The sequence below is a fragment of the Lissotriton helveticus genome, chromosome 2_1 (assembly GCF_964261635.1).
Source record: "Lissotriton helveticus chromosome 2_1, aLisHel1.1, whole genome shotgun sequence".
Taxonomy (NCBI): Eukaryota; Metazoa; Chordata; class Amphibia; order Caudata; family Salamandridae; genus Lissotriton; species Lissotriton helveticus.
In genome coordinates this window covers 1037557823-1037584662 of record NC_136059.1, presented here as the reverse complement: position 1 = coordinate 1037584662, position 26840 = coordinate 1037557823, and the positions used below count along the sequence as shown (strand labels likewise).

The 26840-nt window shown below is 43.1% G+C and overlaps 1 long non-coding RNA gene across 3 annotated transcripts in view; it reads right to left on the bottom strand.

Moving 5' to 3' along the window:
- Positions 1 to 26840, bottom strand: part of LOC144819584 (uncharacterized) — a 353768-nt gene that overhangs the window by 8699 nt on the left and 318229 nt on the right. For all 3 annotated transcript variants that reach the window (XR_013607454.1, XR_013607453.1, XR_013607455.1), the window contains one exon: positions 16304 to 16394. This is a non-coding gene — a long non-coding RNA (uncharacterized LOC144819584). The remainder of the gene's footprint in view (positions 1 to 16303; positions 16395 to 26840) is intronic.

The window sequence follows — 26840 nt, the reverse complement described above, 5'->3', positions numbered from 1 at the left end:
AGGCTAGCAGGGGGTCATGGTCGATGGTGTGCGGAGGGTCTGTTGTGTTGCTGTCTGTAGGGGCTGTCTGGGTGTAGAAGCTGTCATGGATGTCTGCTATCTTGCGGTGGAAGAAGGTGGCGAGGGATTTGCACAGGGCTTGCGACGGCGGGATGTCGTTGGGGTTGGAGAGTTCCTTCACGATGTTAAAGAGCTCCTTGCTATTGCATGCGTTGTTGTCGAGGCGGTCTTTGAAGGAGGTCCTCTTGGCCGCCCTGATGAGGTGGTGGTGGTTGCGGATAGCATCCTTGTGTGCTGCGTGGCTGTCCGGAGTTTGTTCACTGTGCCATTTCTTCTCTAGTTTCCAGTGAGGCGAGGGTGTTGGCGCAGTCCTCGATCCAGCGTCTGAGGCTATGGGCAGCGTCATCGGTGTTGGAGGGTTCGGTGGGTGGGATGAGAGCGAGGTTTGCATGTAGTTTGTCTTCGGTGATTTTGCTCCAGCAGCAGCGGGGGATCTGTTGGGTGCGGGTGTTGGGTGTTGGGCGAAGTGGATGCAGCAGTGGTCAGTCCAGAGGAATTCGGTGGTATGGCTGACGGAGACGTGCAGGCTTGTGGAGAAGACGGGGTCGAGCGTGTGGCCGGCTGAGTTGGTGGGTGTTGTGACGAGTTGCTTCAGTCCTAGTTTGGCGAGGTTATCGATCACGGTTGTGAAGTTATTGTCATTGTTGTTCTCAAGGTGAAAGTTCAGGTCTCCAAGGAGGATGTAGTCGGTGGAGGTCAGGGCGTGCGTGCTGATCAAGTCGGCGATGGAGTCGCTGAACTGGGGACGGGGTCCGAGGGGTCGGTAGATGAGGGTGCCTCTGAGGGTGGAGTTAGGGTCTGTGTGGATCTGGAAATGCATGTGTTCGGCGGTGCTGAGTGCATCGTCGGTGCTAGTCGAGACCCTGCTGCTGTTCTTGTGGATGATGGCGATTCCTCCTCCGACTCCGTTGGTGCGGTCTCTGCGGGTGATCTTGTAGCCGTCTAGGATGTCCAAGGCGATGTCGGGTGCGGAGGAGTCGTTAAACCAGGTATCTGTCAGGAAGGCGACGTCTGGGGATGTTGTGTGGAGCAGGTCCCAGAGCTCGACTGCATGCTTGCGTGCAGAGAGGGTGTTCAGTAGTATGTATCGGAGGTGGTTGGGGTCTTTCTTGGCAGGTGGTTTGTCGGCTCCGAGGCTGGTGTTTCTGCAGTTCTGGGCCTTGTGCGTGTTTCTGGGTGGCCTTGAAGCAGATGTGGCTCCGTCCGGAGTTGAGAGCATTGAGAGCTTCGTAGTGGCAGCGGTCATCGTGGCGGGTGCGGCGGCCAGGGGTTCTGGAGCTGGGAGCGGTCCAGGCAAAGATGAGGGAGGGAGGAGTAGCTGGGAGGCGGGGGCAAAAGGGGCACAAAAACGAGGGGAAAACGAGTGGCACAGAAGGCAGACAGGCACAAAAAACGAGTGAAACAGAAGGCAAAAGGGGCACAAATACGATGGAAAATGAGTGGCACAGAAGGCAAAAGGGCAGAGAAATACAGGAAAAACAAGTGGCACAGAGGCAAAATACAGAACACATAAATACAGGGGCGGGTAAGAACAGAAGGCAGAACGGGCAGAGAGGCACTGTAGTATAGTTCCTGTATTCCCAATAGGCTCTGCGCATTGGAATACTATATCCTACAGATTAGACGTAGGACTGAGGTCAACTAGGTCTCTTTCGAATATACTAAACGTAATAGTGAGTGCCAGCTAGCTCAGGGATCTCTAGAAACTTTTTTGAATTTACAAGAAGGGATTAGTTTCTGACAACTGGATAAACATGACAACTTTGTTTCCCAAGAATAAGAAATATATCTTTAGAGTCGCTGAAACAATAGATAATTATTTCACTCAGTCAGTTGTGCATGCTTCGTTTCAACAGAGTTTGGAGAGACACAGAGAGCCGACGTTTTCAATAAAAAGGTTTATTGAACAGTCTTCTTTCTCATACAAGCGAAGTGAACTGCTACAATCATTAAGCAGACCGCAAACTATAATGCATACAGCGAGAAGAGTATTATAAAAAATACCATTGACTAAAATACTCAACTGGTGCTTCTAAATACGCCTACCCCAATGTACCTAACCTAAGTCTAGTATGCGTGAAGAAGTAAGTATTGTGTAGCATAGGTTTAGTTGTTTTTGCCAAGAATCTACCAAAGGTTTCTCTAGGTTCGAATCAGCTTCATACCTTGGTTTAGAATGAAGGAGGTCTGGTATCTCTGTCTCAGCACTCGATTTCCCAAACCCCGCATGGGGAGCTTGGAAACACTTGAGCTGGATTCTTGGCGAGAGAAAGGCAGTCTCTTGATCAGTGCGTCAGCTGGGGGGTCGGCTTCCTTCAGCACTTGCTGTAGCGAGCTGCGTCGGGCAGGTAGGTAGTCGAACTGCCCCGAACCACCGTAGTTTGCCATAGCAAGTGAAGGTATATTTATACCTTGAAGGTGTTTAGGAATGCTATAGATTGACGTAAAGTCGGGCATAATAACGTCAGGCAAGAGCCCCTAGGGAATAGTTGTTCTTTGCAAAGTACATGAGTTCTTCGACAAATCAATATTCAAGCAAGGAGAAGTTCCCTAACTGCTTAAGCCGATTTTCCAAGAAATCGTTGTGACATTTGGTATGGGTGGAAGTAGCCATGCCTGTATTTGGTCTGCATTGGCTATGTCTAAATAAGGGATTGATTTCTATGCCTATATAAGGGCAATGTGGATTGTACCTATATAAGGGCATGACTCAGGAGAATTCACTCAGAGCCTACAATGCCACACAACACCCACTCCACTTTATTATGTATGACATTATTGAGTTCTAAACACATTAAAACATCTCTAAACATGATGCGTCAAAACCCACCCAAAATACATAAAGATGCATTGGCACTGGTTGTACACGAAAAGCATTTGTGCTGTACGCATTTAAAGGATTGCTTCATTCAAAGCATATAGATGACATTTGAAAATGCTATCCGAATGAATCATTAAAATACATTTATGAAATGGCTCTTAAGTATAGAAGAAAAAGTCAAGACCATTCCATTGCTAAACAGTTTGAATGTGGACAAGGTCAAATATTGTCTCTTGGAAGTTTTTCAAAGAATCCTAGTTCACTATGAATAGTTCTACTATGAGCAGCTTACTTTGTGCCAAAACAATAAAAAAATACAAATTTGGAAAAACAAAAGCTGGATCATAGGAAAAATAGAGTTCCAAAGTTAGAAATTTGTTTTGAGAAATGAAGGTCTAATTCAGAGTCTCTCAGAACACTGTGTGCCAATTCAAAAGTCAGTGTTATTGCTTGGAGAAAACATCAAATCTCCTAAGTCTGAAAATAATTTGTCTACCATTGCAGGTGAAAGTTGGATTACCTCGTTAAGAAGATCAATTGCACAAAGATGCGAAGTATCGCCGTCAGCGTTGGTCGTTTTAGCAATGTTCGAATTGGATGGTACCTGTGTGCCGCTTTCCTCTCATACCTCACCGTCAGCATTTTGCGTCTGTGAGATTGCAATGAATGCCGTCATCAGAATTGGTAGCCACTGGGGACAACACTGCGCATGGGCCTTTACCGGGTCCAGCAAAGCATCAACATCCGTTAGCATGACTGATGGGAGTGTGAGACAGATGTCTAACATGCATTCTTCTCCACATAGCAGGCATCGTAGAACAGGTAAGATGCAATCTTGCCAAATTGGTCTGAATGACATAAACCATGTGGTATTTAATTCTCTTAAATGAGTTAATCCCAAAATGTGGACTATGTGCTCACGACACTTCATCATCATGGTGAACTGGGTATCGCTTGTGATTTGGCTTGCCATATCGGAGCAAAAGGAGCAAAAATAGTATCCCTGCTGCGACTCCCAAAACAAGAGGCATTCCACCAAACAGTTTTTTTGTAAAAGAATGGCTTTCAATCTGCTCAAAGTATCAATTCGTATAGAAGAGATGTTCAGTGAAGGCCATAACAACGACTCCCGGTCTGTCTTGGTTTTTGGAAACAATACTTGCATAAAACAAGTGACCCTGGCTGACACAGTTACGAGATAGGCAAAACCTGGCAACATGCCACAGCAGCTGTGATCATTCAACATGATGTAACTTCCATTAGAAAGTTGCTTAAAAATTGGATCAATCACTGCAGCTGGTGAACCTTGCAGGTGGCAGGATAAATTGTTAGAGGAACCATTGCAGGCCCCGTGTAAGTTTATACCCTGACATAGGAGAGAACCGCATTGTGCGTTTTCACAATTATTGCCACTAAGAAACACTTCTTTCCCCCCACTCCAACATCTGTGTGTGTAAGGTAATTCCCAGGATGTCTTGATGTATTCTTTACCCAACCTTTCATATAGGCCTGCTGGTATACGTTTTAAGCAATACTGAATATGGAAAATTGTAACAGGCAGAGTGATTGTACCGTGTATTATCCATTCAATGGCTGGTTTTTCAGCAACTGCAAATGGTAATCTTTCCAATTTTTCAATGCTCAGCACCACATAGTCTGCTCCCCTCCGCGTCAATTTGATTTGTTTATCTGTGAGATTAAATTCAGAAAACAGTGACGTTGTGTTGATTAAACGCCAAGGCACATAGCCTGAAATGAAGGTTTTATAACATCCAGCCTAATAGCATGATAGAATGTAATTGCGACTGACCATGTTGCAACATGACCAAGTCCTGTTCCTTACCATTATGTCTATGGCAGAGGATACTTTGCTGTCCAAATAATATATCCTGGATGATAGAGTTGTTATCCCATTGTCAACTACAGAGGGAGATTTCTTTAAATTAATACGATCAATTTCTCGTAATCCTTCTGCAGTCTCTGCTTGCGTAATCTTCCATGCTTCATTATAAAGGGCATAGGTACCAGCGTATATAAAACGTTTATGATGCATTTTTTTAGGTCCTTGCAAGAAGTCACTCAGATCAGCCCCATCTTTAAGTAAAGATAAGTGTTGTTTTACTTCCTTCAATGTAGACTTGTGTAGCCACTCAAGGCACAGTTTCCCTACACTGTATGATGTTACTATCCCTGGATGCTGTCTTTGAACATATATTGGATCTGGCCTAGTGTATGTTAACCCTTGTATCTTATTCAGGAATCTATCTTGACAGCTGTTTGTGTCTGTGGGCCAGATTAACCATTTTTTCCAATCAGGATCTGTTCTGTTGTGAAGCAAAATAGTATGTACGTCGACCTACCCCTCTGAAGTAATACTGCTATCAGGTGTAGGTGTAGGTATGGACAGTTTGTTTAAATCTTTTATCTTGGCTAACCTAAGACAAGGTGTCTGCTGAACAGTGTCATTCAAAAACATTATTAGCTCTGGGATGATGCAGGCTCTAAATAAAGCTTCTAACCCCTGCACCTGCCAATCTTTTGTGCCCCAGAAAGTTTTTGTCTCAATGGTGTCTTTCCAAAAGTCAAAACCTAATGTGGACAGCTGAGCATAGAAGGCTGTAGAACAAATTTGCTTTGTATTTGTCAACATACTTTTCCTTCCTGTCCTATTAATATTTTTAAAGTAAAATGATTCCGTATTTGAAACTTTATACCCTGAAAAGTATGGAAGTTTGCCATAAAATGTTTTTGAGCTACCCTTTAGTGGCGTAGGACAATGTTCCCATTGATTATAAGTAAATATATTTCTAGGATTTGCAGATTTATGCACAAAATGATGACCATAGTGATTAAAACAATATATTTGTTCATAATCTGATGAACCTTCTAAGTATTCATGATTTGTAAATTTTGCAGACATTTCTAAGTCAGACATCATATTATTAACAGTCTCGAAGTCCCAATCATCAGTAAAGGTATTAGATGAAACAAAGTCACTTAAGGAAATCTTGAAAGTGTGTTGAATCTTCAACAGCTCCACCGGACCAAGAATATCATATTCAGTTCTGTTCCAAGCTATACCACCAGGGATATAGGAACGGCTGTGATGTTCACTGATGACAAGTCCCTTTGTTCATGATGAGATGATTTGTGTGGCTTGAGGAGTAAGTTGATGTTCTTACTTGCTGTGTTCTTTTTAATATGTCTTCCATTTATCAGCATACCCAAAGTTAATAGAAAAGTCAACCAAAGTAGAAGAAAAAGTACACCCAACACAATCCAAAGTTCACTCCATGGTGTAACCAGATAAGTCTTTTCCAGTTCATGAAAAAGTTCTATTGCTAAATCTTTGAAAGTTCTTTTTACTGGCATCGTTTCAGGTTCGCTGGGATCCTCGGAAAACATATCAAAGTTAATGAACTAGCCAGACGCAGTTCTGTCAATTGTAGGGATTGCATCAGGATTTGGTGAAATCGCTGGAACCAATTGATCACTTGTTACATTTGTATAGTCAGTTGCTATTTCATTGTAGACAGGCATTTCTTGACAAACTGTTATTTGGGTCTCAAGAGGTACAAGTTCTATGGCTTTATTGCATAATCATTCTTTTTGCACTGCAGATTCTTCAAAGGCAATGAGTCTCTCAGTTTGAACCTCTTTGATAGTAGCCAGTTTCGGGCGTCTGCTACTTCTTTGGAGTACACTTGGCCTACTGCTTATGATCGGCCACATGATGTGGTTTGACCAGATCGATGGACACAAACATGTTCTCTTTTATACCAGCAAGGGGCAGCAGTAATACTGTTCTTGATCCGTTGTTGGCTAGGACAGGTACTGGTTGTCTGTAAGAAGGCCCAAATTCCTTCTTGTCCGTGATTTTTTCTCTGACTAGATCCCCAATCTTTGGAATCCAGACAGGTCTTGCTGGGACGCATGGTTTCTCTTCAGTGGTTGTTGGCTTCAGGAGTACGTTACTTTGTCTGGGTCTTATTTCATTTAAGTCCTGCAAAACAGCCAAACGATCTTTAATATCAAAGAGTTTTTGTTCCACCACTGAAGTGTGACAATCGAGGTCCTGCACAATCATTCTAGTTCCAAAAATGATTTCACATGGAGTGATTCCTCCTAGAAAAGTTCGTGGCAGATTGTTAAGACTACGTTGGACACTTATTAGATGTTTGACCCACCCGTCACTCGAGCCTAGTCCACTAGCTGTTATAGATTAGTTTATGTCCCGGTTTCTTCTCTCCACTACCACATTTTCCTCAGGATGGAATGGACTAGAATACCGCAATGCAATGCCCATGTTGGCCATGGCCTCTTTGTAAGCTCGAGAGGTAAACGCAGGACCCTGGTCAGAATGTAGTGTGCCGACTGCATATGTGCCGATAAAGACTCACAAATCTTTTATAACAGTTCGAGCGTCAGCCGAGCGCTGAGGCCACATCCAAAGGAATCTTGTCCTAATATTTATGGGACCGCATCTGTCCATAGGGACGTTTGCGTGTAGAAAGTCTAATGCTGTCTAACAATGGTGTCTGTACTGGGCTGGCTACACTGTAGTCAGGTATCTGGCAGCGTTCCCTGCTGTGATCTCTGTTGCAGTCATGGTAAGTAATTGTAAATGTGTGAATGTGACCATTCAGCCCTGGCCACCAGTACATCTCTTTTAATTCTAGTATAGATTTAGAGATCCCCTGATGTATCAGATCATCTCCCAAATGTGATTCGTGTATCAAAGCTACTCTACGTTTCCTGTTTGGAATTACTCTATCCCCCACTCCAGGAATTCGAGCAAAAGGAATGGCGTTTGCGTCAATCATGTATTAGTTTTTGAGGGGATAGTTTTGAGGTAACGCTGCACCGCTGCCTTTGCTTGTGGCATTGATAGCTAGCATTATTTTGCCGTCTATTTTCGTTTTTGAACGAGTGACTGCAGCTACGGAAGCCGTTTGCACAGCTGCCTTTGCGGCTTCATCAGCCAATGAATTCCCTGCAACGTGAACGCCATCACATTGATGACTCAGTGTATGGATCACGTGAGCTTTTTGTAGTTCTTGTCGTAACTGAACTACTTGTTCCCAAAGCAACTTATGCTTGATTGTGCCACCTTTTGCATCTTTGTAACCGTTTTCAATCCAGTTCTGCAAGTATTCATTATAAGATTGAATGCAGTAATATGAATCACACACTACGAGTGCGGGGAATTCGCGATCAGTATTTTCAAGCGCCATCTTGTATGCTTGTAGTTCAGCTCGCTGAGCTGTACAATCTTCTAGAGATTACGTATTAGTGACCATAGGTCAGAATTTACCATTGCGCTAGCGACCTTTAATGATTGCGCACGCAGCACTATAAGCTTGTTTACCCCCAATAGCAGGTTGTGCTGATCTGTCAGTATAAATGATACATCCATACTGCTCTAGAGGCAGAATCTCAGTAGGCAGAGGACATTCTTGTTGTGAAAAATCTCTTGTTTTCAAATATGGTTCAAAAACGTTTTCAACGTCTGTTGCAGCAAGAGAATTAACCCATTGTATCCATCTCGGATGTAAAGCCTTAGCATTTGGAATGCTCGCTTTTGTCACTGACTCTAAGGCAGAAACAGGAGTAACGACCATTGTGCGCTTACCCTGTGCGAGGGCTCTCTCTTTTGCTACTGCAGTTTGAACCGCTGTCAGAATTTTTTCTGTAGAAGTGAATTTCATTTCTGCTTGTGTGTACAAGTCTGATTTGTAAGCTACTGGTACTTTGTCTCCTTCACTAAAGGTCAAGTACATGTATCCACATCTTCCTGGGATGATTCGGATCACTAAGTTGCGTATGTTTACACATGTTTGCAAATGTTTTGTTGCCTACATGTCTTTTTGGACTGAACACAAAATTTCTGTTTGTTTTCGAGTCCAATTAATTGGTTTGAAATCTGGTTTGATTAATTCATAGAGAGGTTTAGCCCTTTCTGCGTAATTTAGAATGTAAGTTCTTCTGAAATTTAGGAAACCTAGAATTGACTGTAAGTTTTTCAGTGTTTTTGGAGGTTGGAGCAGCGCACATTTCTCTACAAAGTTTGCTGCCAGGCTTTTGCCTTCACTTGCTAACTCCTATCCTAGAAAAAGGACATTGAGGTGGGCAATTCTCGACTTTTTTAAATTGAATTTATACCCTTCAGAGGCGAAGCCAAGTATTGTAGTGATCACCCTGTTCAAGTGCCTATCCAAGTCATCGTCTGTTAGATAGATGTCATATACATATGATAATGCCTCATCATCATAGGTTTGTAGTAACTCTGTTACTCTGGCTGAAAATAACCTGAGACTATTCTTGAATCCCCGGGGGAGACAACAGAACTGACGCTGTGTCCCGATAATTGAGAAAGTGGTCAAATACCTACTTTCTGGTGCAATGTTTTGACAGAAGAAACAGTTAGAAATATCTAATGTGGTTTTATACTTTTTACGCACAATGTTATTCATTAGTGCTGCACTGTGTGCATTTTGCACAGCAAAAGTTTTGCAACAAGAGTTTAAATGTCTGTAATCCAAAACTAGACGATATGTATTGTCCGGTTTGGAGACAGGAAATAAAGGATTGTTCATGGATGAGGTACATGTTTCAATCACCCCTTGGTATTCAAGTTGATCTAATATTTCCCTGACTTGTTTTTTAGCTTCTTGCTTCCTGGGTACTGCCTTTGTGTTTTTTAACTGGATATTATGTTGAGGAGAATCCTCATCCCATCCTATATGATTTTTATATAATGCAGGAGCCTGGGCTACTGCCCATTTCCTGGCATAGGTATATTTTTTATGAATTGGAATATGAGTGGAGAAAGCTGGCATAATGATGTCTTCGCCATGTGGGCACTCCCTAACAAATTAAGCTGGCCAGTCTTGTTCAACTAAAAGAATGTCATAACCCTGACAGAGCTTCTCCCAAAAGAGTGCTATTATTTTTCTAGTTATGTCTCCCTCCATCCGGAGTGTTACTTCATATAACTTATGTGGGACACTAACCCTGGGATCTGTAGTTTCAACTTGGATGTACTCATTCAAGTCCACTGTCTCCAGATGATCTTTCAAGTTCTTGCGAGCTATGGTGACTTCTGCTGCGCTGTCCAACATCGTTTGAGCCCATTCCCCATTCTTGAGTTGTGTCCTCAAGATCCTCGGCATGTCTGATTTTTAGACTTGCTACCTTCTTTTTGGTGAATTGAGTTTTCTTATTTTTTAGAACGTGTTGATCGTCTTTGGACTTCACACGTTCTTCACACGTTCTTCTTTTTGTTCTGATCTGTTCTGATCGTCCTCTTCTTTCCGATTTCTGTGAGGAAGTCTGAAAGGTACGAGAGGAACGTGTATCAGTATATTGATATCTATCAGGTTTTCTCAAATTATCCCTATTCCTGAGGTTATACCTCCTTTCAGAGGGCTCCTTTTGAGGAGACCTACCTCGGGTTTGAGAACGCTTCTCTTTAGAAGTTTGTTTAGTGCTCTCCCACTTCTTTTTGGGAGGGGTAGGAGTGTTTTTAATAAAGACTTTTTCAGGACTTTCAGTCAGTTGGGGCTTCACTGGTTTACCACCCAAACTGTCTTTACCTAGTTCTTCATAGGATTTTTCAATTATTCTGGCTAGTTCATATGGTTGCTCAGTTACATCAAATTCTCTTAGCTTTTGGCGGATCACCACGGATGCTGCTTCACCTTTACTATTAGATAATATTATCGTTGAGACCTGTTTGAAATCTTTCAGTAATTTCATACCTAGATTTAAAGCAGGTTCTGCCCCGTATTCATTTTGAACCTGTTTCAGGATGTCTGGTATTACCGCCATTACACCATGTCTTTTGGTGTAGAGTGCAGCAAAGACTGTACCCCAAGTGTCGCAGTCCTCCAGGTGTGGTGCGATCCCCATTGGTAAAGAGATTGTTAGAATCCTGTGTTTCTCATGAGGGGTAGTATCAGGAAATACTGCCTCAATTTGAGTAATTTTTTGAGCTATCCAGAAAAGAATTTGTTCCCGTTTTGCAAGTAATTTACCAATGACTGATTGCATAGTCTGTGGTGTAATTTTATTTGTGTTCCCCTGGTAAGGGGTGTGTTGTGCAATCCTTATTGCTGTTTGGACAGTAAAGGTCCGCATGACATATTGAACCAATTGTCTGTGGATTTTAATTAGCTCTTTTATTTGAACTAATAGTTCCACGTCTGTCATAATTTTAATGACAGGATATGGTGTATAGCTGGCTAATACCGGCCATGTTGCTCCTGGTCTACCCAGTGGACCAAGCCTGGTAATGTGATTGGTATGTTTTAGGGTGCCTGCTCTTGGTATTTTAGTGAAATTTCAATATCCTCGAAAGGAATGTATTCTTCTAGAACTTCGCATTCTCTGTAGAAGTGAAACACTTTTGTTCTTGGATTTGCTTCAGGGAAGACTATCCATGAATAGAATACCTCTGTCTGATGATATGCATGTGCCTCTATCACAAAACCACCCTACCATCTCTAGATGATAGGCAATTTCTTATAAGTTTCATAGTGATGGCTTGCTTAAAGTTTCTGGAATGCTTATAGCATACCCGTTGGTCTCTTGGAGACCTGTAAAGTTTAAAGCTTGCACGGTATTGCCGCCTGTAGCTTGACCGTTTTCAGTGTCGCTATCTGGTATTTTTGTTTAAGGAAAGTTTGCAGAGCAAGTTTCAAGGAAACAAAGATACATTGTATCCTTCAACGTTGAAAAAACCAAAAATTAATACAGAGGATTTTCGTCCTACTTAGCTATGGCGGATATTTTATTCCTTTACCCACTCCAGACGTCTATTGGAGTATTTTACAGGAAAAGGGGGTCTCTGAGAAAAGCACGACTGAGTTACTTTAGTATCTAGCGTTAAATGAGTGCCTTACCAAATGTTGGGCGCCATGTAGTGTAGTTCCTATATTCCCAATAGGCTCTGTGCATTGGAATAAAATATTCTATAGATTAGACGTAGGACTAAAGTCGACTAGGTCTCTATCGAATATACTAAACTTAATAGTGAATGCCAGCTACCTCAGAGGTCACTAGAAACTTTCTCAAATTCACAAGAAGGTATTAGTTTCTGACAACCGCATAAACATGACAACTTTGTTTCCCAAGAATAGGAAATATATCTCTAGAGTCGCAGAAACAATAGATAAGTTTTTCACTCAGTCAATCGTGTATGCTTTGTTTCAACAGAGTTTGCAGAGAAATAGAGAGACGGGCGTTTTCAATAAAAAGGTTTATTGAACAGTCTTGTTTCTCATACAAGAGAAGTGAACTGCTACAATTGTTAAGCAGACCGCAAAGTATAATGCGTACAGCGAGAAGAGTATTATAAAATAATACTGGTTTCTAAGCCATATAAAAATACATACATAAATAACATTGACCTAAATACTAAACTGGTGCTTCTAAATACGCCTACCCCAAAGTATTGTGTAGCATAGGTTTAGTTGTTTTTGCCAAGAATCTACCAAAGGTTTCTCTACGTTCTAATCAGCTCCATACCTTGGTTTAGAGTGAAGGAGGTCTGGTATCTCTGTCTCAGGACTCGATTTCCCAACACCCCGCAAGGGGAGCTTGGAAACACTGGAGCTGGCTTCTCGGCGAGAGAAAGGTAGTCTCTTGATCAGTGAGTCAGCTGGAGGGTTGGCTTCCTTCGGCACTTGCGGTAGCGAGCTGCGTCGGGCAAGTAGTCGAACTGCCCCGAACCACCGTAGTTTGCCATAGCAAGTGAAGGTATATTTATACCTTGAAGGTGTTTAGGAATGCCATAGATTTACATAAAGTCGGACATAATAACGTTAGGAAAGAACCCCTAGGGAATAGTTGTTATTTGCAAAGTACATGTACAAATCAATATTCAAGCAAGGGGAAGTTCCCTAACTGCTTACGCCGATTTTCCAAGAAATCGTTGTGACGTTTGGTACGGGTGGAAGTAGCCATGCCTGTGTTTGGTCTGCATGGGCTATGTCTAAATAAGGGATTGATTTCTATGCCGATATAAGGGCAATGTGAATTGTACCTATATAAGGGCATCAATCGGGAGAATTCACTCGGAGCCTAAAACGCCACACAACAGCAGGTGGGCAGCGAGGGGAACAGAAGGGAAAACCAGGCAGAGACACGGGGGCAGCGAGGGGAACAGAATGGAAAACTGGGCAGAGACACAGGGGCAGCGAGGGGTACAGAAGGAAAGACCGGGCAGAGAGAGCATGGGGACAGCGAGGTGAACAGAGGGAAGAAAAAGGGGCATGGACCACGTACAGGAAGCAGGGGAAGACAGACAACAGCAGTCACAGACACAACAATGAAAATACAGGCAATCAAATAAAAGCAATAAAGCGGAGATTAAACAAACCTACCTGCGGCCTACCACTGGTCACAAGGGATGAGGCACAGGTGGTAGCCTGCAGGTGGTGGATGGCCTCAAACTTCCTCAGCAGCGCCAGCTGGGGCAGGGAGGCACAGGCTGTGATGTGCCGAGGGGGACAACCTACCCTATGGCAAACTGATACTATCATAGGAATGAAGAACTTAAACAGACGTCCAGTGTCTTCCTTGCTGACAATCACCTACTAGGGAATTAAATAGAAATAAAAGAAATGTAAAAGCAATAAGTGGACTGCACTCTAAACTTAAATAATGAAAAATAACAAACAGTGAAGGTGGGGTCAGACTTCACAGACATACAAGGAAAATAATTAACAGAGGGTCGAATAAGAAAGAAAAAACTTCCAGGGTTTTGATAGTCTTGAAAGTGAAAGAAGTACAACAGCAGCAACTTCCTTTCCCTGCACGTTCATGCTGACAGATGGAAAAAGAAACATTGAGGCAATATAGCTGTTAGGAGCATGTCCGGTGAGAATGGTGTCCCCCATGGCAACTCAACATGAGTGCAAGAGTCGATGAGGTGCCAATATTGGCCAAGGTACGGTCATGAAATAAAGTGAATTTGGTGAACTAAGAAGGAATAAAAAGACCCCTACGAGCAGTTTTAGAGATCATGAAATCGGCCCAAAGGCATTGAAACGCACCTCATGAGCAGTAGTTACATTACAGATTCGTTTCTGTAGGCATGGAGAGTTTAAGTGATGTACTCAGAATCACTGGAAGCTGAGCAGAAGCCGAGGCTCGCACCTGGTTCCCTGGTTCCAAAGCCAGCAGTTCTGGCCAGGGGCCCACATTCTCTCCTCTTAAAAGGGCACATAGAGTAGCTGAGACTGCTTTCTTCAAGAGTCCAGCTCAGGAGTCTGGAGGTGCTCATCACTGAGCACTCTTCATGCTCTGCTGTATGTTATCTGTGCTGCTCTCCGAGTTCTCCTTTTGACACTGGTTTCTTGACTCGAAGGTCACTGTTCCAGTCTTCTCGGTAGCTCATCATTGCTGTAGCTATTGTGCTAACTGGTAAGTTGTTCCATTTGGTGTTGTCGCTTGTGACATGTCTGAAACAATGGCTGCCTGATAACTTTAGTCCTTTTGCCTTATATTCCCGATATCCTTTCTGTGATTATCTGTACTAGTAGTTTCTACTTCACTTGTCTGGATGCGACTAGACATAATCAGAAGTGTGCTGTTTCTATCTCTCTCTAATTACTTCCCTATTTTGCCAATATCCTTTTTGCCAAGGCCCTCTGCTGCTTGTGCAGTCTCATCATCATTACAGGCATTCATCAGTATCCAGATCAGTGAACCCCCAGACAGTTTGCCTAGACTAAACTTGGAGGCCAATGGGAGTCTTATGCAGCTAATGGCTCAAACCATAAGCAAGATCCCTGAAGATCTTGATACTGTTCGAAAACTAAGAGCTTTTTTGCTTACCCATATCACTGCAGCACAGAATGTGGTTTACACCATGCATATTGTTAGTGCAAATTCAAGTACAAGCTGCACTCAAGTGGATAGACCTTTGTCTCAAAGTGAGGCTTACATCAGTTTATCAATAGTACATCAATAACAGTGAAGCACAGTAAGCTTCATAATAATGACAGAGAGGAGTAGATTTGCAAACCATGAAGGTTTATTAGCAGATTAGCAAAGTTACAAACTCAATCATTCATATTAGTCATTAATCTGTAGTTACCTTACAAAAGCATGGCTTGGTATAATCCAAAGCAGGTCAGAAAAGCAATTACCAAGACAAGTTATTTAAAGATAGTTATCATAAGGTTCAGTTCCCCTGAAAGGCAATTCTCTAACACTGAGACAAAGATTCAGACGGGGTCGGGAAAACTCCAGCAGCAGGTGTCAGCAAGTTAAACCTCTGAGGCCTATGGCTAACTTAATGTGAGCACAGTTTAACTATCCTTAATTATAATATGAAAATAACTAACTATGATCAAATTTAACATAAAATCATATTCATTGATTAATATTTTGCATTAGTACACGGTAAACAATTTGAAAAATAGAGACAGAGCATCACCAATATGAATCAATTAACACTGACCTAACCAAGAGAATGTGGCCTAATGGATAGGGCTGTCGATCCCAAATCTGGGGACAGGTTCATCTCGGCAATGATGCTCAACATCCTGTGATTCTGGGCAAATCACTTAATCTACCTGTGCCTCAAAAAAATTAATGTGCCCTTGTGTAACACAACTGGTGCTCACGTAAAGCACTCTGATACCTTCGGGGGGGGGGGGCAAGTTTGCACTATATATCACTCTGGGAAAGACCCTTGTTGAATGGGGGAATCTAGTTCTATTTCAATAAATTGAGGAAGCAGATCCAATACAAGTACGACCGGGGCAGTTTCCTATGGAGACACTTATGCAGCCACAGTCACTACCTTTTTGACTCCCAATACGTTATCTGGAGATTCTCATTGCTTTGAAACAATCCTTGCCTAGTGCCATCAAAGACAGCTTTCATACTTTTATATCTATGCATTTAAATCGCCTAACTCATCTTAATTTTAAGTCCCTGACTTTACAATTTCCCTTATTTTTTTCACCGTTTAAGGCAATTTCTGGGTGTCATCACATCAAGTAGAATGCCACATGGAACTGCTTACACTCAAACAAGGAAATGCCAAGCGAATTTCCTGTATCGGAGTGTTCCAGAAGCTCTGTTAACATTTCTTATTGTGCATTTTACAGTATACAATGCACAATCAGCTCCAAATGGACATCAAAAACAAAATAATGCTTTAAGATACACATTTAAGAAAGCAGCAGCTCTATACGGAAGCAGGGTGGACTGATGAAGTGGCAAAATAACCCTTTTTACCAAAAGCAAGAGGAACTGGGTATGTCAAGAACTCGCAAGACCTGGGCCACGTCACATGCCCGGCGGCCATTTTAACTGGGGGAGGTATAAATATCACGCTCCATCCAATTGGCTGGTGCTTGGCTTCAATAGACCCTTGAGAAGATGGAAGATCTTCCAGCAGCTTACCTGCATTCCCCGTGACAAGATCTTTCTTAGCTCCTGACTCCTGTGCTGCACACAATCCTTGTCTGATTCCTCTTTTGTTGCACAGCAGGATCTTGCAAAAAAAAAAACTGTTTGATCATTACCTTCCAATATGAGTCAAATTATTTGTATCTGTCATTTATAAATCAAAAAGACTTGACTAGACTTGTTTACTTAGTAGCACTTTGGTTGTTAAGGCAACAACCTCTCCAGGACACTTGCAAACAAAGTATCCAAGCAGTGACTTGAACGAACAAACTAGTAATAAAGTATCTATGGCTGAGACTTTGAATACTTGAACTGGAAACCAAGTGTTCTGGGCTGTGTTTAGCAACAGTCCAACACTTTAACGTGAAAGACTACAGAGGCTCAGGAGAGCAATATTTTACTTTCCATTCCCTCTTTCTGCAGCAATAAATCTACTGGGCTACTACTGAGACCCAGGTGGGTGAGAGAATTTCACAGTCCTTACAGTGACGGCGTTAGGATGTTTGAAGTGATTAATGTGTCACCTTTATCTTTTTCACTACAGCACTTTGAGAACCCATTAGAACCTGCCCATCAGACACACCTGGGAAAACAACCTAGTGCACCTTAGGCCCTCCCAGATAGAGTGCTTGACTGCAGGAATGAGTGTGGTTTTCCATGCTGAGAAGTGTGCAGGAAGGGTCTGGGAGCGGGGGGGGGGGGGTCTTCTTATCGCTACTGCAGAGACGCTGTGTATTGCAAGTGAGTGGCATAGCCCAACACCCAGTGTAGCAGAGAGAAACAGAGAATACTACTTCAGAGGGAGAGCCCATGTAAATTAGTAGCATAAGAGGGAACCTCATTAATGGAGATTAGGAAAGGAGGCACAATTTGGAACTTTGTTTGTATTGCGAATGGGGAGGCCACTTGTTTGCTCCTCTTTCTACTTGTTAGGGAACAAGTAAATCCAGCCCTCCTGAAGAGTCAAAGGATCACACCATGATAGACTTTCAGTTCCTGCCTGACAAGGCCAATTTTCATTTGCAAGACTTTGTAGATACCTGTAATTAGCTGTTGCATATTTTAATTTTACTTGACTCTAGTGTCTCTGGATGTTTCATGGATGCAGCCTGATAGAGAAAATATCAGATCAATACCCTACTTATCTACTCTCCAGTTTGTCAATGGAATCGATGGTCACCTATGACCTCTGGAGATGTCTGTTGCACTACTTTAAATATAGAAAATATCTGCGGTCATGGGAAAAGTTCACCCTTAATATATCTGATGCTCCACAAAGCATTCTCTTTAGCAATAAAGGAGCAGATACATTTTTTTCGCATCATAGCAATGATTGTGTTATCAATTTGATTGACAGTAGTCCAGCAAGTCAGCAGTATGGCAGTCCTTCAGTAGCACGGCAGTCCTTCATACTGGCATAGAATCCACAGGTCCAGAAGTGTACTGAAGAGTTCGTGTCTAAGGTCCAGTATTTATACCCATTTGTGCCTTTGAAGTGGGGAGGTGCTTTTACAGGTTTCCCTTTGAAGTCCCCATGCATCCTGTTTTCCCTGTCCTTGCCCAGATTAAGTACAGGGGGTATGCAGCACTTTGTGTGGAGGCAGAGCATAGCCTATTCAAGTTTAAATGTGGCTGGGCCCAGCTCCTCCCTCCCATTCTGCCAGTGATGGCCCATCCAGGCACACCTAAGCTCCATATTGTGTGTGGCTATTTAGGAGGAATACACAAAGACCAGCTGTCAACTGCACCCAGTCAGTGGCCAAGGGACAGGCTACAGGCACTAAATGGCTAAAGCAAGATAATACCAACTTTCTAAAAGTGGCATTTTCAAAATTGTAATTTAAATTTAACCTCGCCTGAAGTTAGGAATGTTCATTAGACTTACAAAGACACCAAACATTAATGGGTTACCTATTCCCTTTGGGAAATGACAGCTTATTAAATGTAATAAGGTAACTCCAATGTTATCGTATGGAAGTGATAGGCCTTGCAATAGTGACTGACAAAATTAAGATAGTATAACTTACCAGGATATATGCAACATAAAATTACATGTCCTACTTTTTAAATACGCTGCACCCTGCCCTCTGTGCTGTCCAGGGCCTATCCTACGGGTGACCTAAATGTATTAAAAAGGAAAATGTGGGCCTGGCAAAAGGGCTATTTTGCCAGGTCGAAATAGAAGTTAAGAACTGCACTCACAGGCTGCAATGGCAGGCCTTAAACATTTTCAAAGGGCCACTTAAGTGGATGGCACAATCAGTGCTGCAGGCACATTAGTAGCATTTAATATACAGGCCCTAGGCAAATGTAGTGCCACTTTCCTAGGGACTTACAAGTTCATATAATATTCTAATTGGGGATAAGCCAATGTCACCATGTTTTAAGGAGTGAGCTAATGCACTTTAGCACTGATTAGCAGTAGTAAAGTGCTCAGAGTCTTAAGGCCAGCAAAAACGAGATCAGCAAAAATGGAGGAGGAAAGCAAAAAGTTTGCAGGAAGACCACCCTAAGGATGACAGGTCAAACACATGGTCTGCCAGAGATAATCATCTCAGAATGAATTACCCAGTTTACATCACAGTTTTGTAACATTCTACTGAAAATGCTAACAGTCAACTTCAATCCACGAGCACACAGCTAGACTGAAAGTTTAAATCCGGCCATTAGGCATTATTTGAAGTCTTCACATCAATGAACAAGAAGATGGGGCATAGTGGGAGGCTCTAGTGGAACCTACTTACAACATTTCCTCGCATAGTCCTTTCAGACATTCACACATATCCATGCATTTTTCTCAAGTCCTGTTGCATATAGCTATTTTTACATGACAATCTTTTTGCAAAAGATCAAATCAGTTAGGCACTCAACCCATCAGCATCTTCTACAAGTCAAGGCACAGTACACATGCTTCTCTAACAGGCATTACTGGCCAACCTCCCTATAAGTTTGGAAATAAAGGGCCTCTTTTAGAGTTTTGCAGACAGGTTGTTGTTCCTTTACCACTGGTGAATATTGTTATCTGTCAAGAGGAACAATGAACATTCTCGATATTTAGAGTTTTGTCTGTCATGCCCACTACTTTCTAAGGCAGAGTAATGTCCTACTGCTTTGCTTGGTCCTCCGCTGGTGGTTCTACCTTCTTCCTTTGTCAGTCATATGTCTGTCAGTGTTAGTTTGGTGAAACACTGTTTGCTATATTTAGAGTTGTCCACAACATGGTAAGATGGGCACGCCATTGTGACAGGGAATGGCATTGCCAGAAAGCCAAATGTATGGTGCGCATGTGTCAGAACGAAATTGATGCTTCATCAAAACACACCTGATGTCAATCTGCCAATTGCAAACACATGCTACCTCCCCTACTAAACAGGCTTTACAAGAAGACTAAACTATTTACCATTCACAACACTGTGCTTGTCCCCAGTAAACGCCTCTACCATGGCAGGCAGGAAAGCTTCTCATAGGCCTCTACATCCGCCAGAAAACTGGTGATCTCGGCCTCCCCACTGTACTCGATGCGATGGCTCTGCAACAACTCTCGCAGCGAAGTGATGCGGTCCGCAAGCAAGTGGTGCAACGATCTCACCCAGTGGCGACAGGCTCTGCGATGATACTCGCAGCGATTATACTCTTCCCGCACCGGTCTGGTGCGTCCCGCAAACGAAGGATGCAATGGCTCTGGCAGCAGCAACAGGAGCTGCGACGACCTCGGACTTAGTAGCGGCGGGAATTTCCTCACACTGACGGGGATGCGCTCCGCAAGCGACCGATGCGATAACTATGCAGAAAGGTCTTTTAAAGCTAGGTTTCCAGCTACCCAACACAGGTACATCTTCCAGAGGCACCACACATGGGCTAAGCACTACAGGAAAGACAGAACTCTCTCAGCAGAGTTCAGGGAAGCTGGGGGTGAAGTCCTTTTGTTCCTGGGACTTCTGAACAGGGAGCCAGCTCTTCTCAGGACCTGGGAGACTCCTTCAAGCAAGGGGACACAGCACAAAGCAAAGCCCTTCCCCTCTCTTAGGCAGCAAAGCAACAGCAGGTCAGTCCAGCAGAGCAACAGCAGGACAGTCTTCCTTCTTCAGTTTCAGCTTTCTCCTTGGCAGAGGTTCCTTCTTGATTCCAGGTTGATCTAATTTTCTGAAGTCAGGGGTCCTGTACTTATACCCCTAAAAGTCTTTGTTCCTGTTATGCAGGAGGGCGCTGAGCGTGATCTGAACCAGTTCTGGGTGTTCCATGAGCACTTTGTTTTCCTGGCCTCTCCTTTCCTTTCAGAAAGAGGGGCTGGGTCGTCAGCCGCCCAGCAGGAGGTGGAGCCAGCATTGTGGAAGGCAGGCACAGTCCTATTCAGGCCCAGGTGCTACCCCCTCCCACCACTCTAGACGCAGATGGAGCTATTCAGCCCAGGGATAGCCCACTCAGCCTCTGGGAGACACCCAGCCCCTGTCACTCACAAACCAGACACTCAATTCACAAACAAGCCAAGGCACACACAAAGGTCAGACAAGAACACAGCAACTTTATAAAAGTGCTGTTCTCAAACACAGGATTTAAAAACAACCTGTCCTAAAATATGTGTTATTAAATTCTGAGTTCAGTGATACCAGAATTGTATGTTCTATCTTGCTCCTATGGGATGATATGCTCGTAGCCACTGTAGCTAGCATTTCCCATGATAGCCTATGGGGCAAGATAGCCTTGCAATAGTGAAAAACGAAAATGACTGTAATTCACTACCGGAGCATGTCATCTGCAGTAGTACATGCTCTACCTTTCACATACACTGCACCTTGCCCAAGGGGGTACTTTGGACCTTACATAGGGGTGACCAATGTGTACAGAAAGGGAAGGGTTAGGCCTGGTCAGTGAGGACACTGACCAGGAGGACAAGGCAGTTCACAGACTGCACACAGACACTGCGGTGGCAGGCCTGAGACACCATTTTAGGGCTACTCATGTGGGTGGCACAATCAGTGCTGCAGGCCCACTAGTAGCATTTGTTATCACCAGCCCTGGGACACTCAGTGCACTTTACTAGGGACTTCCTGGTAAAACAAATATGCCAATCATGGATAGCCAATCACATTAACAATTTACACAGAGAGCATATGCACATTAGCACTGATCAGCAGTGGTAAAGTGCCCAGAGTCCTATTGCCAACAACCACAGGGCAGGAAAAACAAGGGAGGAAGAAGCAAAAAGTTTGGGGATAACCCTGCAAAAAGGGCAATTTCCAACAATATGTATGAATACATATTTTTTTAATGCAAATGTTACTAGAGAACAACAGAGCCCTAAACAAGGGCAGGAATCTTTTTTTAATGTATTTTTTAATTTTTTATTGAAGCCGGTATTTTAAAACATTATCATATAAACATATAAATATTGCATCATTACTTCGAAAAAACAAAAAAAGAAAAGAAGAAATAAGAGAAATCTCATCTAAGACAATTTAGACAAATTCATAATGCATTAATAGTACACACAGCAAGGAACAATATAAACATTTACACAATCGAAAATCCATTAAATTCATCACCGCAACCCTACCTACAAAAACAGCTTAAAAGCAGTCTCCCCCCTTGTTTTAATCAAAATAGATACCCCATATCTTATCAAATTTCCTAATGCTTCCCATTCGTAGTGCAAAAATGGGTTCAATTTTTTTAACTGATTTCTTCTTCTGACCCCACTCCAAGACCGAGCGAATCAGGTCGGTGTGCCATTTTTTCAATAGCAGCGATCTAGCTACTGCCATTGCTATATAAAAAAATGTTGTCAATGAATCCGTAAAAGAAAGGTCAGGTTCAAAACCAAATAGAATTAATTTATCATTAACTGCCAATTGGATATTACACTCATGTTCCAAATAGCTAAATAGATCTACCCAATACTTAAAAACCTTTGGACAGCTCAACATAATATGCAACCAATTGGCTATTGGATGAATTGTACATCGAAAACATTGGGAGGACTGGTTCGCATACATTTTCGGAAGAGAATGAGGAGTTTGATACAATAACCATTTGCTGAAAAACAGCATCCTATGCCAGTTTGCCCCTCTCAATGTGCTAAAATTAAGTTTATTGATAGTTGACCAAATATAGGGAGACATCTCAAGATTCTCATGATCCGACCATTTCTTAATAGCTTTCAACTCAAGATCCACCCCCTTAGTCGAGGCTAGATATTTCTTCCAGGCACCTGGTTTTTTAACCGATGCTCTAACCAGTAATTCATCAACCAACTGGCTCTGTTTAATTAAAAAAGAGAGATCTAATTCTGCTAAATATTTATACAGCATGCCATATGAATTTACCAAAATAAAATCATTTGAGATCAGTTGTGACATTTCAGCTATTGTCATCCAATTCCTATTTCTCAAGTAATCCGAAAGTTTGGTAAACACAGCCGCTGCTCATTTTGATGCCAGATATAAAGGCTGTCTTACCCCTGCCACGGGCAAGATTCCTTCTACCAATGTGACTGAATTAATTACAGGAATAGAGTACTTCTTAAAAAATGCCTGTCGTTTTTTAAAAAAACAGTGAAGGCACTTATAATGCACCAATTTCGGGGATCTAACAATCAGCAAGGGGGAGTGAATTTGACTGTCTTTACAGATTAAGTTCATGAAATCATTACACAAAAGGTTTGGGAGCGGGGAGAATTTGAATCTAGATAAGTATTGTGAGAAATAAGCATCATAGTAATCTTATAGGTTTGGAAGAGCCAATCCTGCTTAGTCCAAATCCTCATATAAAGTGCTGAGTGCGATTCTGGGGGTTTTCTTTGCGCAGAGGAATGCAGTAAACATGGACTCTACTTGAGTGAAAAAGGAACCTAATAAAGTGCATGGCATTGAGGAAAACAAAAAATTAAATAGCGGAAGAACGGACATTTTAATTAAAGCTCCACCGAGAAAGCAAGCCCTGCACTTTCTTGATAAGAGGAACAAAATTCAATTGAAATAGATCATTGACAGATTCGTAAAAAAAAAAAGATATCTCTTTGGGCTTCTGTTTACAGAATTACGAATGTCAGGGTGAAGATCTAAAGTTACTCTCCCACATTGTAATACTTCGGTCTTCCCTTTGTTTATACGATACTCACCTAATGCCTCAAAGTCTTCAAACAACTGGAAGAATTTTACTTGGACCTCTCTGAAAAAATCTGAGACGCTACTTTCTCCTTCCGTTTTTTTAAAATTAGATCATGCCGCTCGGCTGTCATGCTAGCACTGAACAGTCAACAATTGCAGACAGCCTGTAGAGCCGCAAGATTCTGCCAAAAGTCACTGCAGCTAATACAAATCACTGAGAAATACGACACTAAAGGTCTGAAGCCGGATACGTGAAGTGTAACGAACTGATCTACTGAACCCCCTCTCATTTCTCACAAACATTCCAATTATATGGATCCTTAGAAAGCTTTCCTTTTAACCATCTGAGACTTTGTACTCTTTTTAAATCATGTGTTTTATGCTACAATATTGTAAAGGTTTTAATTAACTAAATAAAATAAAATGTTCTTCTTCTACTTGGACCTCAATTGTTGGTTTAATTATGAGCATGATGTCATCTGCATACAATTTTAATTTTGGCATTGTTGGAAGGGTGGGAATCTTGAGGTACGATTCAGATTCGGAAAAAAAAAGATATCTCTTTGGGCTGCTGTTTACAGAATTACGAATGTCAGGGTGAAGATCTAAATTTACTCTCCCACATTGTAATGCTTCGGTCTTCCCTTTGTTTATACGATATCCACCTAATGCCTCAAAGTCTCCAAACAACTGGAAGACTATTACTTGGACCTCAATTGTTGGTTTAATTATGAGCAAGATGTCATCTGCAAACAATTTTGATTTTGGCATTGATGGAAGGGTGGAAATCTTGAGGTACGATTCAGGTTCATTTACAATGAAGTAGAATTTTCATGGGTTGTAACTCTTATCCCGAGGGCATCTAGTGTTCTCCGAAGAGGTGGATCTTCAACTTCTTTCAGAATTGTAGAAGGATTAGGGCCATTCTTATGTTCATGGGTATGTAGTTACAGATCCTAGGAGCATAGTTGAGCATGGCTTTTGTTCTGCTTTTCTTTTTTGCAGTTATTTTTAGCAGTTTGGCAATATCCTGTCTTTTGTTGTGCCATTGTCCACCTGAGCGTGTTCATTTCTCTGTCATGTATGGAGTTCCAATGGATTTGAATGTTATGCAACTTATCATGAATATTGTTAGACCTGGCACCATTGGTGTGGGTCTCCCTTCCATTTTTGCTGTTGCCTCATGCATTTTTGCTGGTGTTAGATGCTTTGAGCACAGTGCCACTGCTGTCCAGTGCCACAGTGCAAGTGCTCCCTATTGTAACTTGATGTATTAATCAGTGGTTCCATGTTTAGCTATTTGGTTTAATTGCTAGACCCTAGTCTAGTGCACTGAGTGTGCCCAGGGCCTGTAAATCCAAATGCTACTGGTGGGCCTGCAGCACTGGTTGTGCCACCCACAGAAGCAGCCTTGTAAAATGTGTCTAAGGTCTGCCATTGCAGAGCCTGTGTGCAGTCTGGTACTGTCACACTGACTGGGCAAGTGCACCCACTTACCAGTCCCTAAACCTTCCCTTTTCTTCATATCAGGCACTCCTATAGTAGGGATACAAAGGGGGAAGATGGATGGAGCGTTTGAGCAAATCAAACACTCACCCCCAGTCCACTGATCTGGGTTTAATACATCACCATTCTTTAGCTCACTCGGCCACCCCAGTTCAGATATGGCTATATGCAAATCAGTCTGAGCCTGCGCCTCATGGGAACAGTCCAGCCCGAACTGCCAAGCCATGTCTTCCCTGGACCGGAAACAAGCATCCTGGGACCGGTTTCGGATTCATAATACTCATCAGCCAGGCTATCTTCTATCCAGTGGCCAAGTGAGCAAGGGACTCACATCTGAGCATACCCTGCCACACTTAGGGCGAACAAAGCGATACAAAATGGGATGATGGACGGAGCGTTTGAGCAAATCAAACACTCACCCCCAGTCAACTGATCTGGGTTTAATCCATCACCATTCTTTAGCTCACTCGGCCACCCCAGTTCAGACATGGCTCTATGCAAATCAGTCTGACCCTGTGCCTCATGGGAACAGTCCAGCCGGAACTGCCAAGCCATGTCTTCCCTGGACCGGAAACAAGCATCCTGGGACCGGTTTCGGAATCATAATCCTCATCAGCCAGGCTATCTTGAATCCAGTGGCCAAGTGAGCAAGGGACTCACTTCTGAGCATACCCTGCCACACTTAGGGCGAACAAAGCGATACAAAAGGGGATGATGGACAGAGCGTTTGAGCAAATCAAACACTCACCCCCAGTCAACTGATCTGAGTTTAATCCATCACCATTCTTTAGCTCACTCGGCCACCCCAGTTCAGACATGGCTATATGCAAATCAGTCTGACCCTGTGCCTCATGGGAACAGTCCAGCCCGAACTGCCAAGCCATGTCTTCCCTGGACCGGAAACAAGCATCCTGGGACCGGTTTCGGATTCATAATCCTCATCAGCCAGGCTATCTTGAATCCAGTGGCCAAGTGAGCAAGGGACTCACGTCTGAGCATACCCTGACACACTTAGGGCGAACAAAGCGATACAAAAGGGGATGATGGACGGAGCGTTTGAGCAAATCAAACACTCACCCCCAGTCAACTGATCTGGGTTTAATCCATCACCATTCTTTAGCTCACTTGGCCACCCCAGTTCAGACATGGCTATATGCAAATCAGTCTGACCCTGTGCCTCATGGGAACAGTCCAGCCCGAACTGCCAAGCCATGTCTTCCCTGGACCCGAAACAAGCATCCTGGGACCGGTTTCGGATTCATAATTTTCATCAGCCAGGCTATCTTGAATCCAGTGGCCAAGTGAGCAAGGGACTCACGTCTGAGCATACCCTGCCACACGTAGGGCGAACAAAGCGATACAAAAGGGGATGATGGACGGAGCGTTTGAGCAAATCAAACACTCACACCCAGTCAACTGATCTGGGTTTAATCCATCACCATTCTTTAGCTCACTCGGCCACCCCAGTTCAGACATGGCTCTATGCAAATCAGTCTGACCCTGTGCCTCATCGGAACAGTCCAGCCCGAACTGCCAAGCCATGTCTTCCCTGGACCGGAAACAAGCATCCTGGGACCGGTTTCGGAATCATAATCCTCATCAGCCAGGCTATCTTGAATCCAGTGGCCAAGTGAGCAAGGGACTCACTTCTGAGCATACCCTGCCACACTTAGGGCGAACAAAGCGATACAAAAGGGGATGATGGACGGAGCGTTTGAGCAAATCAAACACTCACCCCCAGTCAACTGATCTGAGTTTAATCCATCACCATTCTTTAGCTCACTCGGCCACCCCAGTTCAGACATGGCTATATGCAAATCAGTCTGACCCTGTGCCTCATGGGAACAGTCCAGCCCGAACTGCCAAGCCATGTCTACCCTGGACCGGAAACAAGCATCCTGGGACCGGTTTCGGATTCA